Source organism: Bolinopsis microptera, chromosome 2 (genome assembly GCF_026151205.1).
Source record: "Bolinopsis microptera isolate Bmic1 chromosome 2, MBARI_Bmic_1.0, whole genome shotgun sequence".
Taxonomy (NCBI): Eukaryota; Metazoa; Ctenophora; class Tentaculata; order Lobata; family Bolinopsidae; genus Bolinopsis; species Bolinopsis microptera.
The window spans coordinates 392370-412158 of NC_087073.1; the positions used below are offsets into that span (position 1 = coordinate 392370).

The window sequence follows — 19789 nt, forward strand, 5'->3', positions numbered from 1 at the left end:
GAAATATTCTCAAATTCTCTCAAAATGTTTCCTTCGGCTTTACGTCCCCTAGCTGTCCGGTCGGACTAGCCTGCCATGGCAGATTATCTTGGCTACGGGGCTGTTCTTGATTAGTTAATTACCTACTTAATATCAGTTAATTAATTCCTCGATTTATGTGAGGGACATCTGAGTTAGTACCATTTTAGAATACGACTGCCCGCGTCCTATTGTAAAGCTGTAAAATAAAAAACTCACGCGGAGAATTTCAGTGATAAGAAGTACAGGATCACAACAACTTATTCGAGCAACTACTTTCTAACTGGTATCTATCTTGTGAAGACTCTCTCCTCAACCCCAAGTTATCAGGTTTGTAAACGTTTTATAGAATTTAGACGACATAGTCTTCCTTCTCATATTATTTGTTTTAGATAAGACTCATTGTTGTGCCCTATTCGTTCCTTGTGCCCCACCCTGCTTAGTGCTGTGTTCGACCTTGGCTAACTGTGAGAAATTTCCGGGCATTGACCGTTTATTAGTGTATTTGTAGGCAGTTATCGTGTTCGTCGTATTGCTACTGTTAGTTCAATTGCTCTGAAAGGACAGACATTTTTTCAATTCCTAGAATTGCAGGATACTTCGAGAATTGTAGCATATACATCGAGCTTTTTTCGTGTCCATATAGAGTCATTGTATTGTTCCTTAATTCCTTATTAAGGCAAAATAGGGCTTCAACAGAAGGGTGGGCGACAATTGACCCCCCAACAATTGACCCCCCGACAATTGACCCCCCGACAATTAACCCCCCGACAATAGACCCCCGACAATTTACCCCCCGACAATTGACCCCCCGGCTGACCCTGACCCTGACCCAGGACCCAGGACCCTGACCCTGACCCTGACCCTGACCCTGACCCTGACCCTGACCCTGACCCTGACCCTGACCCTGACCCTGAACCTGACCCTGACCCTGACCCTGACCCTGACCCTGACCCTGACCCTGACCCTGACCCTGACCCTGACCCTGACCCTGACCCTGACCCTGACCCTGACCCTGACCCTGACCCTGACCCTGACCCTGACCCTGACCCTGACCCTGACCCTGACCCTGACCCTGACCCTGACCCTGACCCTGACCCTGACCCTGACCCTGACCCTGACCCTGACCCTGACCCTGACCCTGACCCTGACCCTGACCCTGACCCTGACCCTGACCCTGACCCTGACCCTGACCCTGACCCTGACCCTGACCCTGACCCTGACCCTGACCCTGACCCTGACCCTGACCCTGACCCTGACCCTGACCCTGACCCTGACCCTGACCCTGACCCTGACCCTGACCCTGACCCTGACCCTGACCCTGACCCCAACCCCAACCCTTAAACCCAACCCCAACCCCAACCCCAACCCCCAAACCCAACCCCAAACCCAACCCCAACCCCAACCCCAACCCCAACCCCACCCCAACCCCAACCACAACCCTCAAACCCAAACCGAACCCCAAACCAAACCCCAACCGCAACCCTAACCCTTACCCTTACCCTAACCCTAACCCTAACCCTTACCCTGACCCAGGACCCTAACCCTAACCCTATTCCTAACCCTGACCCAGGACCCTGACCCAGGATCCTGATCCAGGACCCTGACCCTAACCCGATCAATTGACCCCAGTGTAATTACATGGGGGGTCAATTGTCGTACTCAGCCCTAGATTTCGCAACAATTGACCCCAGTGTAATTACATAGGGGTTAATTGTCGGGGGGTCAATTGTCGGGGGGTCAATTGTCGGGGGGTCAATTGTCGGGGGGTCAATTGTCGCGGTACCCTCCAAAACAGTACAGGTAGGGATATTGAAAATGTATAGTAATTGCACAATTGCACTCTTTATGGTAGATCGTTGTACTGGTTATTTTCAAGAGATTTCCCATTTAGGCCCATCCTGACCAATCAAAACGTTAAAATTTTAGGAACAAACAAAATTGAGATGAAGAAACAAAATTGAGATGAATCTTACATGTGGAGTTGCCATGCTTGCATTATGTAGATATACGTAACGAGGCATAATTCATCTCGCTTGCATTATGTAGATATACGTAACGAGGCATAATTCATCTCGCTTGCATTATGTAGATATACGTAACGAGGCATAATTCATCTCGCTTGCATTATGTAGATATACGTAACGAGGCATAATTCATCTCGCTTGCATTATGTAGATATACGTAACGAGGCATAATTCATCTCGCTTGCATTATGTAGATATACGTAACGAGGCATAATTCATCTCGCTTGCATTATGTAGATATACGTAACGAGGCATAATTCATCTCGCTTGCATTATGTAGATATACGTAACGAGGCATAATTCATTTCGCTTGCATTATGTAGATATACGTAACGAGGCATAATTCATCTCGCTTGCATTATGTAGATATACGTAACGAGGCATAATTCATCTCGCTTGCATTATGTAGATATACGTAACGAGGCATAATTCATCTCGCTTGCATTATGTAGATATACGTAACGAGGCATAATTCATCTCGCTTGCATTATGTAGAAATACGTAACGAGGCATAATTCATCTCGCTTGCATTATGTAGATATACGTAACGAGGCATAATTCATCTCGCTTGCATTATGTAGATATACGTAACGAGGCATAATTCATCTCGTTTGCATTATGTAGATATACGTAACGAGGCATAATTCATCTCGCTTGCATTATGTAGATATACGTAACGAGGCATAATTCATCTCGCTTGCATTATGTAGATATACGTAACGAGGCATAATTCATCTCGCTTGCATTATGTAAATATACGTAACGAGGCATAATTCATCTCGCTTGCATTATGTAGATATACGTAACGAGGCATAATTCATCTCGCTTGCATTATGTAGATATACGTAACGAGGCATAATTCATCTCGCTTGCATTATGTAGATATACGTAACGAGGCATAATTCATCTCGCTTGCATTATTTTTAGCGGCCAGGTAGCGCAGTTGGTTAGAACGCCTGTCTTACAATCGTTAGGTTGCGAGTTCGAAACCCACTGACTGCCTGGTCGTGGGGTGAGCGTCGTCGACGTTCAGCTAAGGATCATGAGTGGTCTATGCAGCCCCCCGGTCTACTCAGCCGAATACTCGAGAAATCGGGTGTGAGGGTTAAATGAGGAGCTGCACATTGCAGCAAAGTCTCGGACGAAGAAAGTATGGTACACACTACCTTAACCGTCACTGGCCAAAAAGATCCTTCGGCTTCCTGTAATTGGCTGGTTGCACTTGTGTAACATTGTGGCTGTTGGAATACACCGAAGTAAAATAAGTGTCTAGATAAAAAAAAAATGTAGATATACGTAACGAGGCATAGTTCATCTCGCTTGCATTATGTAGATATACGTAACGAGGCATAATTCATCTCGCTTGCATTATGTAGATATACGTAACGAGGCATAGTTCATCTCGCTTGCATTATGTAGATATACGTAACGAGGCATAATTCATCTCGCTTGCATTATGTAGATATACGATATGAGTAATATATAGTATAGTAGTATAGTAGTATATTGAGTAATATATAGTATCGTAGTATAGTAGTATATTGAGTAATATATAGTATAGTAGTATAGTAGTATATTGAGTAATATATAGTATAGTAGTATAGTAGTATATTGAGTAATATATAGTATAGTAGTATAGTAGTATATTGAGTAACATATAGTATAGTAGTATAGTAGTATATTGAGTAATATATAGTATAGTAGTATAGTAGTATATTGAGTAATATATAGTACTAGTGTAACCCGGCCTACGGCCGGGATTTCACTGCCGCAGTTAAAAAGGGTAGGAGTAATTACCCGCTGAGTCAAAACCCGGATTAGGCGAGCAATTCTATTCGGAGTGCCCTCACGTATCCAATAGTATGCTTAAAAGATAGTAATTCTTAATCAATAATCAATAGAAATTAACCCTTAACACCATGCACCACACCAGCCTATCATATTTGTGAACATGCATTACATTGTCGTATGAAAGTATGAACTCTCTCTACAGTCCAAACAGACCGTTTGAGCACTCCCTCCCCTAATAAGTTTATAGTATTATATGACCATGTAATATATACGCCATGTAATATATACGCTACATATGCAGAGAGAGAGAGAGCTAGCCCCGTAACTCTTGCCGTTCTTCTCAAGCCATTTTATGTAACATATTTTGTGGTACAAAACCATCAATTAAACCACTTACCACCGGCCGATTTTTATAAAATTTGCTTATTGGCTTCGTCAGAGTTTTGTCGGCACTATACCGAAAAAACCAGTCCCGTAACTATTACCGTTTTTTTTGTATAACCGTTCGGAAATTACACACAGACACACACACAGACACACACACAGACACACACACATTCTGGTGTTATTAAGTTGATAGTAGTATATTGAGTAATATATAGTATAGTAGTATAGTAGTATATTGAGTAATATATAGTATAGTAGTATATTGAGTAATATATAGTATAGTAGTATAGTAGTATATTGAGTAATATATAGTATAGTAGTATAGTAGTATATTGAGTAATATATAGTACAGTAGTATAGTAGTATATTGAGTAATATATAGTATAGTAGTATATTGAGTAATATATGGTATAGTAGTATAGTAGTATATTGAGTAATATATAGTATAGTAGTATAGTAGTATATTGAGTAATATATAGTATAGTAGTATAGTAGTATATTGAGTAATATATAGTATAGTAGTATAGTAGTATATTGAGTAATATATAGTATAGTAGTATAGTAGTATATTGAGTAATATATAGTATAGTAGTATAGTAGTATATTGAGTAATATATAGAACACTGTATTATATTGAGTAATATATAGTATAGTAGTATAGTAGTATATTGAGTAATATATAGTATAGTAGTATAGTAGTATATTGAGTAATATATAGTATAGTAGTATAGTAGTATATTGAGTAATATATAGTATAGTAGTATAGTAGTATATTGAGTAATATATAGTATAGTAGTATAGTAGTATATTGAGTAATATATAGAACACTGTATTATATTGAGTAATATATAGTATAGTAGTATAGTAGTATATTGAGTAATATATAGTATAGTAGTATAGTAGTATATTGAGTAATATATAGTATAGTAGTATAGTAGTATATTGAGTAATATATAGAGCACTGTATTATATTGAGTAATAAGTGATGACTTGACAGGTATCACTCCACCACATTAAACATTCAGCAGTTACAAATAATAACGAACAAACTAACAAACTAGATAGACATAACTCTGCAGTCTGCAATACGGTGGTCTATATAATGAGCGTTGTCCGGCATGTTATCCAACGTTTATGGGAAATCTAGCTTCCCTCATTCTAATTTGTCTCACGCAATAAACTAAAAGAGTTTCAGCAGCTTGCAGTAGCGTCATGTCACTTATACGTATAGGCGCAGTTTATATAATCAAGAGGCTTGCATATTATATCCCCGCCAAAAGCACACTCCCCAAATTGCGCGCATTGCTGTAACTTCTTTCAAACTTCATGAATCGAGGAAAATTATTTTAATTGCTATGTATTCAGAGTCAATATATGCACTTATACAAATCACTTGGAATACTTTTGAAATAACAAGCTCAAAAACGCTGCTGACGTAGTTCTCCATAAAAAGCACAATAGCGTGAGAAGCTTTTGTCGAGGTGTCAGCAGCTTGCAGCAGCGTACGTCACTTATATACAACTCATTGCTCCAAATGATTTGTCAAGTTTTTGCTTTGTCACTACAAATCCTTAGATTGTCACAAAACCCCTAACTTTGTGACACAGTTTAATTGTATTATGCGATATGAGCAGCTCAGCTACACACCAACAATTACCTACAAATTACAGGGCTCAATTCCGGTCTGCTACAGGCTAATACTCATTACTCACCAGCTAGAAAGGTGTTGAGTACTCTCAGCTCCGTGTAGGTAGGTAATATAATACCGCCGTGATCTAATGAAATGTCACGTTACACATCACGTTACCTTACCTGCTGACATTAAACTCGCTATTCTGAGCTCTCGGACGGGTCACGTGAAGTGCACGTGACGCATTTAATCATGTACTCTGGAATGCCAGTAATCTACATCCGAATGGTTTGGTTCGTCAGCTCGTTGTGACTTATTTCTTATTCTCGATCAGCTAAACTCGGGGTAGTTAGTACTGTTTCTTTTCTTTTTCGTGTAACTTACTACATAATATAAATTACCAATACAATGCAGATGTTATATTAGTCTCAGTTGGGTTATTATGGCTGATACTGGAAAGTACCGTGATTTAATATAGATTTTCACCTGGCATAGCTGGGGTCTGGAGCACTTACAATTTACATCTCCAATAATAGGGACTTTACGCCCCAGTTAAGTTATGTGTTTGTGGGCAATTTGGGGGCCTGGGACACTTACACTTTACATGTACAGCCGTTATAACTTCAAACGGGATCAATACAAATTTATACAATTACAAGAATACATTGCAACCAGGCGACTCATAAACAATACTCCAATCCGGATTTTACATGTTATAAGTATAACTTCTGGTACACCTTTTTCAATGGTTTTTGATTGAAAATGTTTTCAGTGACTGAGTTTCAAGAAACTTTGAAAAACGATTTTGAGAAGAAACCTGTTTCCTTATTCCTAACTAATCTATCTTGACCTTGTGAAGACTTCGTCCTACCCCAGGTTATCAAATATCAGGTTTGTGAATGTTTTACAAAACAACTTAATCTTTCTTTTATATTACTTTTTAATTAATAAATATGCTGATTAATTTTAGGGACATCTATTTCTAAGTAAGTGCCAATACCATTTAAGAATACGACTGCCAGCACGCTATTTTAAAGCGATAAGATACTCAGTATCTAGACAGCTCAAATCTCAATCTTTCTCCCACAATTATTGGTTCTTGATCAGCCACGTAGCCAGCAATAAGATTAAGGCAGGAACTTGGCGAAGCGCCAGATAACCCCATCCATATATTCCTAAGATGGGAAGTTCGTACGGTACGTACCTTTAAATTAGCTGTACGGTACGTACTTAATAAAGAAGGCTGAAAGGTACAAATCCAGTTGCAAGTTGATAGCAATGGATTATGAGTATATTATGGACAATCGTAGATTAAGGTTGCGATAATTACAAGTAGTAGTAGTGTAGTACCGGTTAAGAGCGATCCGGTACACAAATTTTCCTCTTAAATCTTTTATTGTTTTAACCACTGTGTTTATTTTCGACTTCTATCTCAAAAATTATGATGATAATACTAATCAAAAATTGCAAGTAATTCACTGAAGTTGATTCAAAAAATTTGAAAAAAAATTGTACCTTACAGTGCCTGTACGGTACGTACCTTTAAAAGTAGCTGTACCGTACGTACTTAAAGCCCTGTACCGTACGTACTTGCCATCTAAGATATATTCCTGACTCCTGTCCCGCATCAGGGTTCGCAGTTCCTCTTTAGAGTTTGTCACAACTTCCTTCAGTAACTAATTACAACACTACAAATCTATTACATTTATTGAGAAAATTATTTAATGTAACGCGATGGAAGTTCTTTAAGCGGGCAATTCCAGTCCAAACCCTGGAAACATGACATAAAGGATTCGTTTTTACTTGTTTGAATGAAAAGCACTAATAGACAAGTAGCTTTGTCTTGGTCGGCCTTACTGTGCTCTACCATGCATAGGTTCCCATAAGACTAAATCACTAGCAAGTAGCTTAGGATGTCTGATGCAGTGTCCTGCCATTTTTAATCTCCTGCTTCGTAACCCTACTCGGCGTCAGTCAATTGCATAATTGAATAACTGATGCCTTGGTAGGCTACCATACAAAGTTATATTGCTGACCTTGTTCTTCCATGAGATACCCAGCACCATACGCAGCATCGTTGTGTATGTCCCGTCCAAACTTTTCTCTTGAGCCTTCGTCAGTTTCCAGGTTTCTGATCCATAGAGCAGTACTGACTCACAAGCCGCTATGAACAATCTAATCTTAAGGCTCTTTCAGGGTTTGAATTTCCAAATATCCTTCCGTCAATGTAGGGCACCTCATGCTTTTCCCTTTCTAACCCTTATCTCCCTATTTGTGCTATGTAACTTACATTGTAGGGTACCTCATGCTTTAGAGGTCGCTAGATCGATCCTCCATATTCAAATTCCAATGTCATAACCTTGGTCTTGCCTTTGAGCGTGCTAAATCAGTCGATCTTCGAGATCGATGTATTTTCGGACGTTGATTCAGAATCACACCCCATGACATAGGGTTAAAATGCTCCCCTGCCAAGATATTGGCGAAAAACTGTCTTGATCACGTGATATGACCGTGCGTATAAGGAAGTTAGTCGAATTTCTCGTTCGGTTAGGGTTTCAGCATATGCTTTTGTTAGGGATTGGGTTGATTCACGATGTCAATCCTTCGCAGCTCGGTGAGGCACAGTGGTGCATCTCGCCGATCTACCGAGAAGCATTATTTGATGCGCGCGCGACCCAGTAGTGCATCGCGCTACAAGGGATTGGGTTAGGGTTAGGGTTGGGATCAGATAAGAGGGTTAGGGTTTCGAATAGTCGTTCAAGGCCAGCTAGAGAACGGGTTGAAAAAGTCACGTGATAGTCTAGTGTAGAGTGATTAATCATCATCCTCTTGCCTTCGTTTAAGTGTAGCCATACGCTCGCTGCCGCCGCGATTCTACTCGGAGCAGGAACTGAGGAACTCGTTGGCCTTGTCCATGTCCTCAGAAATAAGTGGTATATCATCTGCAAAGTCCACATCGGTGATGATCTTGGGCCCCACTCTTCTGCTTTTTTACGTTCGAGAGTGAGTCCAAGTCGCTCCGCATCATCACCTATGGCTTGCCTCATACAGTAGTCGATGACTATTGCAAAAAGGTAAGGTGCTAAGGTATCACCCTGTAACACACCTGCTAGTACCTCAAACAACAGTTTCTCCGTCTGGAGTTAGGACTTTGGCCGTTGTCTTCTCGTACATGAGCCGTATAAGCCTTACGATTTTGACTGGAATACCTTAAGCTTTTAGAATCTTGAGCATTTTCCCACGATGTACACTGTAGAAAGCCTTCTTAAAGTTTATAAATGTCAGAACAGCTGGCAGTTTCCGACTCTTGACACCCTTTATTAGATGCCTCAGTACCAATATCTGCTGGGCTTAGATGTCCCTCACATAAATCGAGGCCTTTTTTTCAAAAAGCTAAGGCAAAATGCAGGATAACGTGGAAAATGGAGGATAACGTGGAAAATGCAGGATAACGTGGAAATATTCTCAAATTCTCTCAAAATGTTTCATTCGGCTTTACGTCCCCTGGCCCTAGCTGTCCGGTCGGACTCGCCTGCCATGGCAGATTATCTTCTTATCTTGGCTACGGGGCTGTTCTTGATTAGTTAATTACCTACTTAATATCAATTAATTAATTCCTCCATTTATGTGAGGGACATCTGAGTTAGTACCATTTTAGAATACGACTGCCCGCGTCCTATTGTAAAGCTGTAAAATAAAAAACTCACGCGGAGAATTTCAGTGATAAGAAGTACAGGATCACAACAACTTATTCGAGCAACTACTTTCTAACTGGTATCTATCTTGTGAAGACTCTCTCCTCAACCCCAAGTTATCAGGTTTGTAAACGTTTTATAGTATTTAGACGACATAGTCTTCGTTCTCATATTATTTGTTTTAGATAAGACTCATTGTTGTGCCCTATTCGTTCCTTGTGCCCCACCCTGCTTAGTGCTGTGTTCGACCTTGGCTAACTGTGAGAAATTTCCGGGCATTGACCGTTTATTAGTGTATTTGTAGGCAGTTATTGTGTTCGTCGTATTGCTACTGTTAGTTCAATTGCTCTGAAAGGACAGACATTTTTTCAATTCCTAGAATTGCAGGATACTTCGAGAATTGTAGCATATACATTGAGCTTTTTTCGTGTCCATATAGAGTCGTTGTATTGTTCCTTAATTCCTTATTAAGGCAAAATAGGGCTTCAACAGAAGGGTGGGCGACAATTGACCCCCCGACAATTGAGCCCCCGACAAATAACCCCCCGACAATAGATCCCCGACAATTTACCCCCCCGACAATTGACCCCCCCCCCGGCTGACCAGGACCCAGGACCCAGGCCCCTGACCCTGACCCTGACCCTGACCCTGACCCTGACCCTGACCCTGACCCTGACCCTGACCCTGACCCTGACCCTGACCCTGACCCTGACCCTGACCCTGACCCTGACCCTGACCCTGACCCTGACCCTGACCCTGACCCTGACCCTGACCCTGACCCTGACCCTGACCCTGACCCTGACCCTGACCCTGACCCTGACCCTGACCCTGACCCTGACCCTGACCCTGACCCTGACCCTGACCCTGACCCTGACCCTGACCCTGACCCTGACCCTGACCCTGACCCTGACCCTGACCCTGACCCTGACCCTGACCCTGACCCTGACCCTGACCCTGACCCTGACCCTGACCCTGACCCTGACCCTGACCCTGACCCTGACCCTGACCCTGACCCTGACCCTGACCCTGACCTTGACCCTGACCCTGACCCTGACCCTGACCCTGACCCTGACCTTGACCCTGACCCTGACCCTGACCTTGACCCTGACCCTGACCCTGACCTTGACCCTGACCCTGACCCTAACCCCAACCCCCAAACCCAACCCCAACCCCCAAACCCAACCCCAACCCCAACCCCAACCCCAAACCCCAAACCCAACCCCAAACCCAACCCCAAACCCAACCCCAACCCCAACCCCAACCCCACCCCAACCCAAACCACAACCCTCAAACCCAAACCGAACCCTAACCCCAAACCCAACCCCAACCCTAACCCTAACCCTAACCCTTACCTTTACCCTTACCCTAACCCTAACCCTAACCCTTACCCTGACCCAGGACCCTAACCCTAACCCTATTCCTAACCCTGACCCAGGACCCTGACCCAGGATCCTGATCCAGGACCCTGACCCTAACCCGATCAATTGACCCCAGTGTAATTACGTGGGGGGTCAATTGTCGTACTCAGCCCTAGATTTCGCAACAATTGACCCCAGTGTAATTACATAGGGGTCAATTGTCGGGGGGTCAATTGTCGGGGGGTCAATTGTCGTACTCAGCCCTAGATTTCGCAACAATTGACCCCAGTGTAATTACATAGGGGTCAATTGTCGGGGGGTCAATTGTCGGGGGGTCAATTGTCGGGGGGTCAATTGTCGGGGGGTCAATTGTCGGGGGGTCAATTGTCGCGGTACCCTCCAGAACAGTACAGGTAGGGATATTGAAAATGTATAGTAATTGCACAATTGCACTCTTTATGGTAGATCGTTGTACTGCTTATTTTCAAGAGATTTCCCATTTAGGCCCATCCTGACCAATCAAATCGTTAATATTTTAGGAAGAAACAAAATTGAGATGAAGAAACAAAATTGAGATGAATCTTACATGTGGAGTTGCTATGTTGCATAATTCATCTCGCTTGCATTATGTAGATATACGTAACGAGGCATAATTCATCTCGCTTGCATTATGTAGATATACGTAACGAGGCATAATTCATCTCGCTTGCATTATGTAGATATAAGTAACGAGGCATAATTCATCTCGCTTGCATTATGTAGATCTACGTAACGAGGCATAATTCATCTCGCTTGCATTATGTAGATATACGTAACGAGGCATAATTCATCTCGCTTGCATTATGTAGATATACATAACGAGGCATAATTCATCTCGCTTGCATTATGTAGATATACGTAACGAGGCATAATTCATCTCGCTTGCATTATGTAGATATACGTAACGAGGCATAATTCATCTCGCTTGCATTATGTAGATATACGTAAACGAGGCATAATTCATCTCGCTTGCATTATGTAGATATACGTAACGAGGCATAATTCATCTCGCTTGCATTATGTAGATATACGTAACGAGGCATAATTCATCTCGCTTGCATATGTAGATATACGTAACGAGGCATAATTCATCTCGCTTGCATTATGTAGATATACGTAACGAGGCATAATTCATCTCGCTTGCATTATGTAGATATACGTAACGAGGCATAATTCATCTCGCTTGCATTATGTAGATCTACGTAACGAGGCATAATTCATGTCGCTTGCATTATGTAGATATACGTAACGAGGCATAATTCATCTCGCTTGCATTATGTAGATATACGTAACGAGGCATAATTCATCTCGCTTGCATTATGTAGATATACGTATCGAGGCATAATTCATCTCGCTTGCATTATGTAGATATACGGCTGTAGGACTATTGAGCGGTGGACTGTTGAGCGTAGGACTGTAGGTCGGTGAAGGTCGGAAGTAGGACTGTAGAGCGGTGTCAAATCGCCAGGGTAGGACTCTAGAGCGGCCGCCCTTATAGATCTCACAACATGAGGACTTTAGAGCGGTACGATCCCAAAATGAGGACTGTAGAGCGGTGGACTGTTGAGCGGTGGACTGTAGGCGGTGAAGGTCGGAAGTAGGACTGTAGAGCGGCCCTCCCTTATAGATCCCATAACATGAGGACTCTAGAGCGGTACCCACCTATAACATGAGGACTCTATAGCGGTTGAAAATTTGAAGATTGAACACTCAACGAAGATAAGTTATACATGGTAACTCGTGATTGATTATAGTCATGACATTCTAGGATGATAACTTTATTAAAGAGTCATGGAGTTAATGAACATTTTCATTTACTTGTTATAAATATTTCATTACTAATATTATAGTGTAACTTAATTCAAGATTATTGGTCGGTCTCAACGTCTTCCAAATGATTGAAATATTCCCCTGCTACTCAAAAATTTAAAACGTGTCTTCGGTATTTTAGTGAACTGTTCGTATCAATGTGATTTCGCTAAGCAGAGTAACGATCAAGTTCGTGCAGATCATTTAGGAATGAGGATCGCATCGCGTGACGCTTTAGCGCCTACTAAGGATATCTCATGTTCATCAATCTGGTGACGGGACTGATTCAGATCAGATCCCATCGCAGTGCGATAACTTGTTAGGATGACCTGGGTACAAGGGGTTTCCACTAGGTGGGCTAGTCGGCGGTCCGTCGTGATTTGACGGGCTCGTTTAGCAGGAGGAGCGTCCCCGTAGCTCTCCTTGAGTATCATCTCATCCGTCGTGGACTGTTCCACGTAAACAGCTTGTAGGAAGTTCCAGATGGTGACCCACCATGGCTGCAAACTTTCTGTTGAAGGCCTCTGCGTAGTTGTTCGTCTTGTTGAGGTTGCAATTAGTCCGATTGACGAGGTTCCAGGATTGAGGAGGAAAGCGGGCAGGTTTAGTGCTGCGAGCGGTGGAAACCCCTTGTACCCAGGTCATCCTAACAAGATATCGCACTGCGATGGGATCTGATCTGAATCAGTCCCGTCACCAGATTGATGAACATGAGATATCCTTAGTAGGCGCTAAAGCGTCACGCGATGCGATCCTCATTCCTAAATGATCTGCACGAACTTGATCGGTACTCTGCTTCAGCTTAGCGAAATCACATTGATACGAACAGTTCACTAAAATACCGAAGACACGTTTTAAATTTTTGAGTAGCAGGGGAATATTTCAATCATTTGGAAGACGTTGAGACCGACCAATAATCTTGAATTAAGTTACACTATAATATTAGTAATGAAATATTTATAACAAGTGAATGAAAATGTTCATTAACTCCATGACTCTTTAATAAAGTTATCATCCTAGAATGTCATGACCATAATCAATCACGAGTTACAATGTATAACTTAGCTTCGTTGAGTGTTCAATCTTCAAATTTTCAACCGCTATAGAGTCCTCATGTTATAGGAGGGTACCGCTCTAGAGTCCTCATGTTATGGGATCTATAAGGGAGGGCCGCTCTACAGTCCTACTTCCGACCTTCACCGGCCTACAGTCCACCGCTCAACAGTCCACCGCTCTACAGTCCTCATTTTAGGATCGTACCGCTCTAAAGTCCTCATGTTGTGAGATCTATAAGGGCGGCCGCTCTAGAGTCCTACCCTGGCGATTTGACACCGCTCTACAGTCCTACTTCCGACCTTCACCGACCTACAGTCCTACGCTCAACAGTCCACCGCTCAATAGTCCTGCTCCCGTATATACGTAACGAGGCATAATTCATCTCGCTTGCATTATGTAGAAATACGTAACGAGGCATAATTCATCTCGCTTGCATTATGTAGATATACGTAACGAGGCATAATTCATCTCGCTTGCATTATGTAGATATACGTAACGAGGTATAATTCATCTCGCTTGCATTATGTAGATATACGTAACGAGGCATAATTCATCTCGCTTGCATTATGTAGATATACGTAACGAAGCATAATTCATCTCGCTTGCATTATGTAGATATACGTAACGAGGCATAATTCATCTCGCTTGCATTATGTAGATATACGTAACGAGGCATAATTCATCTCGCTTGCATTATGTAGATATACGTAACGAGGCATAATTCATCTCGCTTGCATTATGTGGTATACGTAACGAGGCATAATTCATCTCGCTTGCATTATGTAGATATACGTAACGAGGCATAATTCATCTCGCTTGCATTATGTAGATATACGTAACGAGGTATAATTCATCTCGCTTGCATTATGTAGATATACGTAACGAGGCATAATTCATCTCGCTTGCATTATGTAGATTTACGTAACGAGGCATAATTCATCTCGCTTGCATTATGTAGATATACGTAACGAGGCATAATTCATCTCGCTTGCATTATGTAGATATACGTAACGAGGCATAATTCATCTCGCTTGCATTATGTAGATATACGTAACGAGGCATAATTCATCTCGCTTGCATTATGTAGATATACGTAACGAGGCATAATTCATCTCGCTTGCATTATGTAGATATACGTAACGAGGCATAATTCATCTCGCTTGCATTATGTAGATTATACGTAACGAGACATAATTCATCTCGCTTGCATTATGTAGAAATACGTAACGAGGCATAATTCATCTCGCTTGCATTATGTAGATATACGTAACGAGGCATAATTCATCTCGCTTGCATTATGTAGATATACGTAACGAGGTATAATTCATCTCGCTTGCATTATGTAGATATACGTAACGAGGCATAATTCATCTCGCTTGCATTATGTAGATATACGTAACGAGGCATAATTCATCTCGCTTGCATTATGTAGATATACGTAACGAGCATAATTCATCTCGCTTGCATTATGTAGATATACGTAACGAGGCATAATTCATCTCGCTTGCATTATGTAGATATACGTAACGAGGCATAATTCATCTCGCTTGCATTATGTAGATATACGTAACGAGGCATAATTCATCTCGCTTGCATTATGTGGTATACGTAACGAGGCATAATTCATCTCGCTTGCATTATGTAGATATACGTAACGAGGCATAATTCATCTCGCTTGCATTATGTAGATATACGTAACGAGGTATAATTCATCTCGCTTGCATTATGTAGATATACGTAACGAGGCATAATTCATCTCGCTTGCATTATGTAGATTTACGTAACGAGGCATAATTCATCTCGCTTGCATTATGTAGATATACGTAACGAGGCATAATTCATCTCGCTTGCATTATGTAGATATACGTAACGAGGACATAATTCATCTCGCTTGCATTATGTAGATATACGTAACGAGGCATAATTCATCTCGCTTGCATTATGTAGATATACGTAACGAGGTATAATTCATCTCGCTTGCATTATGTAGATATACGTAACGAGGCATAATTCCTCTCGCTTGCATTATGTAGATATACGTAACGAGGCATAATTCATCTCGCTTGCATTATGTAGATATACGTAACGAGGCATAATTCATCTCGCTTGCATTATGTAGATATACGTAACGAGGCATAATTCATCTCGCTTGCATTATGTAGATATACGTAACGAGGCATAATTCATCTCGCTTGCATTATGTAGATATACTTAACGAGGCATAATTCATCTCGCTTGCATTATGTAGATATACGTAACGAGGCATAATTCATCTCGCTTGCATTATGTGGTATACGTAACGAGGCATAATTCATCTCGCTTGCATTATGTAGATATACGTAACGAGGCATAATTCATCTCGCTTGCATTATGTAGATATACGTAACGAGGTATAATTCATCTCGCTTGCATTATGTAGATATACGTAACGAGGCATAATTCATCTCGCTTGCATTATGTAGATTTACGTAACGAGGCATAATTCATCTCGCTTGCATTATGTAGATATACGTAAAGAGGCATAATTCATCTCGCTTGCATTATGTAGATATACGTAACGAGGTATAATTCATCTCGCTTGCATTATGTAGATATACGTAACGAGGCATAATTCATCTCGCTTGCATTATGTAGATTTACGTAACGAGGCATAATTCATCTCGCTTGCATTATGTAGATAAACGTAACGAGGCATAATTCATCTCGCTTGCATTATGTAGATATACGTAACGAGGCATAATTCATCTCGCTTGCATTATGTAGATATACGTAACGAGGCATAATTCATCTCGCTTGCATTATGTAGATATACGTAACGAGGCATAATTCATCTCGCTTGCATTATGTAGATATACGTAACGAGGCATAATTCATCTCGCTTGCATTATGTAGATATACGTAACGAGGACATAATTCATCTCGCTTGCATTATGTAGATATACGTAACGAGGCATAATTCATCTCGCTTGCATTATGTAGATATACGTAACGAGGCATAATTCCTCTCGCTTGCATTATGTAGATATACGTAACGAGGCATAATTCATCTCGCTTGCATTATGTAGATATACGTAACGAGGCATAATTCATCTCGCTTGCATTATGTAGATATACGTAACGAGGCATAATTCATCTCGCTTGCATTATGTAGATATACGTAACGAGGCATAATTCATCTCGCTTGCATTATGTAGATATACGTAACGAGGCATAATTCATCTCGCTTGCATTATGTAGATATACGTAACGAGGCATAATTCATCTCGCTTGCATTATGTAGATATACGTAACGAGGCATAATTCATCTCGCTTGCATTATGTAGATATACGTAACGAGGCATAATTCATCTCGCTTGCATTATGTAGATATACGTAACGAGGCATAATTCATCTCGCTTGCATTATGTAGATATACGTAACGAGGCATAATTCATCTCGCTTGCATTATGTAGATATACGTAACGAGGCATAATTCATCTCGCTTGCATTATGTAGATATACGTAACGAGGCATAATTCATCTCGCTTGCATTATGTAGATATACGTAACGAGGCATAATTCATCTCGCTTGCATTATGTAGATATACGTAACGAGGCATAATTCATCTCGCTTGCATTATGTAGATATACGTAACGAGGCATAATTCATCTCGCTTGCATTATGTAGATATACGTAACATTGCATAATTCATCTCGCTTGCATTATGTAGATATACGTAACGAGGCATAATTCATCTCGCTTGCATTATGTAGATATACGTAACGAGGCATAATTCATCTCGCTTGCATTATGTAGATATACGTAACGAGGCATAATTCATCTCGCTTGCATTATGTAGATATACGTAACGAGGCATAATTCATCTCGCTTGCATTATGTAGATATACGTAACGAGGCATAATTCATCTCGCTTGCATTATGTGGGAAGTTGGTCGTTTACCACCTGACAGTCTATGCAACGTCTATGCAACGTCCGTGCAACAACAAAAGAACCGTCTATGCAACGTCTATGCAACGTCCCTGCACAATGAACACTCTATGCACACTCCCTGCACGGTCAGTCTATGCAACGTCTATGCAACGTCTATGCAACGTCTATGCAACGTCCCTGCACAGTACCATATGAACACCGGCTACTAGCCGGCTACTAACCGGCTAGTAGCCACTTTTGTAATAACAGCTCCTCAACTTCACATTAACAACCGGCTACTAACCGGCACTTGAAAAGTGGTCACTAGCCGGCTACTAACCGGCTACTAGCCGGCTAGTGACCACAAAGTGGCTACTAACCGGCTACTAAGCGGTCACTAGCCGGCTATTAGCCGAGCTCTAAAGCAGACCTACTAGTAGCCGGTTCCAAACCGGCTACTAGCCGGCACTTAGAAAGTGGTCACTAGCCGGCTACTAACCGGCTACTAACCGGCTAGTAACCACCAAGTGGCTACTAACCGGCTACTAACCGGTCACTAGCCGGCTCTTAAGCGGACCTACTAGTAGCCGGTTCCAAACCGGCTACTAGCCGGCACTTAGAAAGCGGTCACTAGCCGGCTACTAACCGGCTACTAACCGGCTAGTAACCACCAAGTGGCTACTAACCGGCTACTAACCGGTCACTAGCCGGCTCTTAAGCGGACCTACTAGCCGGCACTCGAAAAGCGGTCGCTAGCCGGCTACTAACCGGCTACTAACCGGCTAGTAACCACCAAGTGGCTACTAACCGGTCACTAGCCGGCTCTAAAGCGGACCTTCTAGTTCCAAACCGGCTACTAGCCGACACCTGAAAAGCGGTCACTAGCCGGCTACTAACCGGCTACTAACCGGCTAGTAACCACCAAGTGGCTACTAACCGGTCACTAGCCGGCTCTAAAGCGGACCTTCTAGTTCCAAACCGGCTACTAGCCGACACTTGAAAAGCGGTCACTAGCCGGCTGGTTGGTACTAGCTGGTTAGTAGACGGCTACTAACCGGCTAGTACTAACCTGCTCTAGGCGACTCTAAATCAGACCGGCTATAATTCATTATTGCCAAATAAACAAATTATTTGAAACAAATTATTTGAAACAAATTATTTGAAACTTGTTATTTGAAACTTGTTATTTGAAACAAATTATTGAAATGAATTATTTGAAACACGTTATTTGAAAGTAAGTTCCAAAATCGATTACAACATTTTTATGAAAAATAAAAAAATACTGAAAACTGATTACATTCAATTTCTTCGTGGTGGAGGAGCAGTGTAATTGTTTTTGGGCGCTAGGACGACGCCTTGGGTACAAAGGGTCCTAAGAGTGGCAAGATTACGGTTGCAGATCTCGTTTGCGAAGGTGTAAACACTAGGAAGTCTGACGTCTCAGAGTTGCAGCAGTGCGTGTTGGACACCTGGTAGGTCAACTTTTGCTGCTTCAGCGATACATCGCTTTCTTGAGAAGTGACTCCGAGAAATGTGTATCTGCTCCAGAGCGGCAGACTTTGAGAGACCAGAGTTGACTAGCTGCACAACGGCGTCGTATTCCGCTATAACCCCGTCTAAAGAAAATATCCGCCTCGTTCTGCGACCAGTAGGCAGAGCAGCAGCATTGGGAGCAGGTTGCTGATCAGTAGCAGGTTGGTGTCCAGGAGCAGCTTGCTGAACAGGAGGTTGAGGAGAATTGGGAGCAGGTTGTTGATCAGTAACAGGTTGCTGTGCAGGAGCAGGTTGAGGAGCTGGAGGTTGAGGAGCTGGAGGTTGAGGAGCTGGAGGTTGAGGAGCTGGAGGTTGAGGAGCTGGAGGTTGAGGAGCTGGAGGTTGAGGAGCTGGAGGTTGAGGAGCTGGAGGTTGAGGAGCTGGAGGTTGAGGCGGTTGAGGAGCAGCAGCGGTACGAGGAGCTAGTCCTGGAACAGTGGGAGGAGGAGGGGGTGGGGTAGGTCTTGAACTAGAAGAGGTTCTAAGTCGGTGATTGGTGGTGGGGATAGGTCTGTTTGGTCGAATTGTGGGTGTA

General features: G+C 42.1%; 1 long non-coding RNA gene across 3 annotated transcripts in view; it reads left to right on the plus strand.

Annotated features, from left to right (window-relative positions):
* LOC134826523 (uncharacterized) overlaps nt 1-19789 on the plus strand; it is a 68003-nt gene that overhangs the window by 10160 nt on the left and 38054 nt on the right. For 2 of the 3 annotated variants that reach the window (XR_010161711.1, XR_010161712.1), the window contains 3 exons: nt 252-348; nt 6626-6744; nt 9575-9671. This is a non-coding gene — a long non-coding RNA (uncharacterized LOC134826523). Of the gene's footprint in view, nt 1-251; nt 349-6625; nt 6755-9574; nt 9672-19789 lie in introns of all 3 variants that reach the window. The other variant, XR_010161713.1, reaches the window with a different exon arrangement.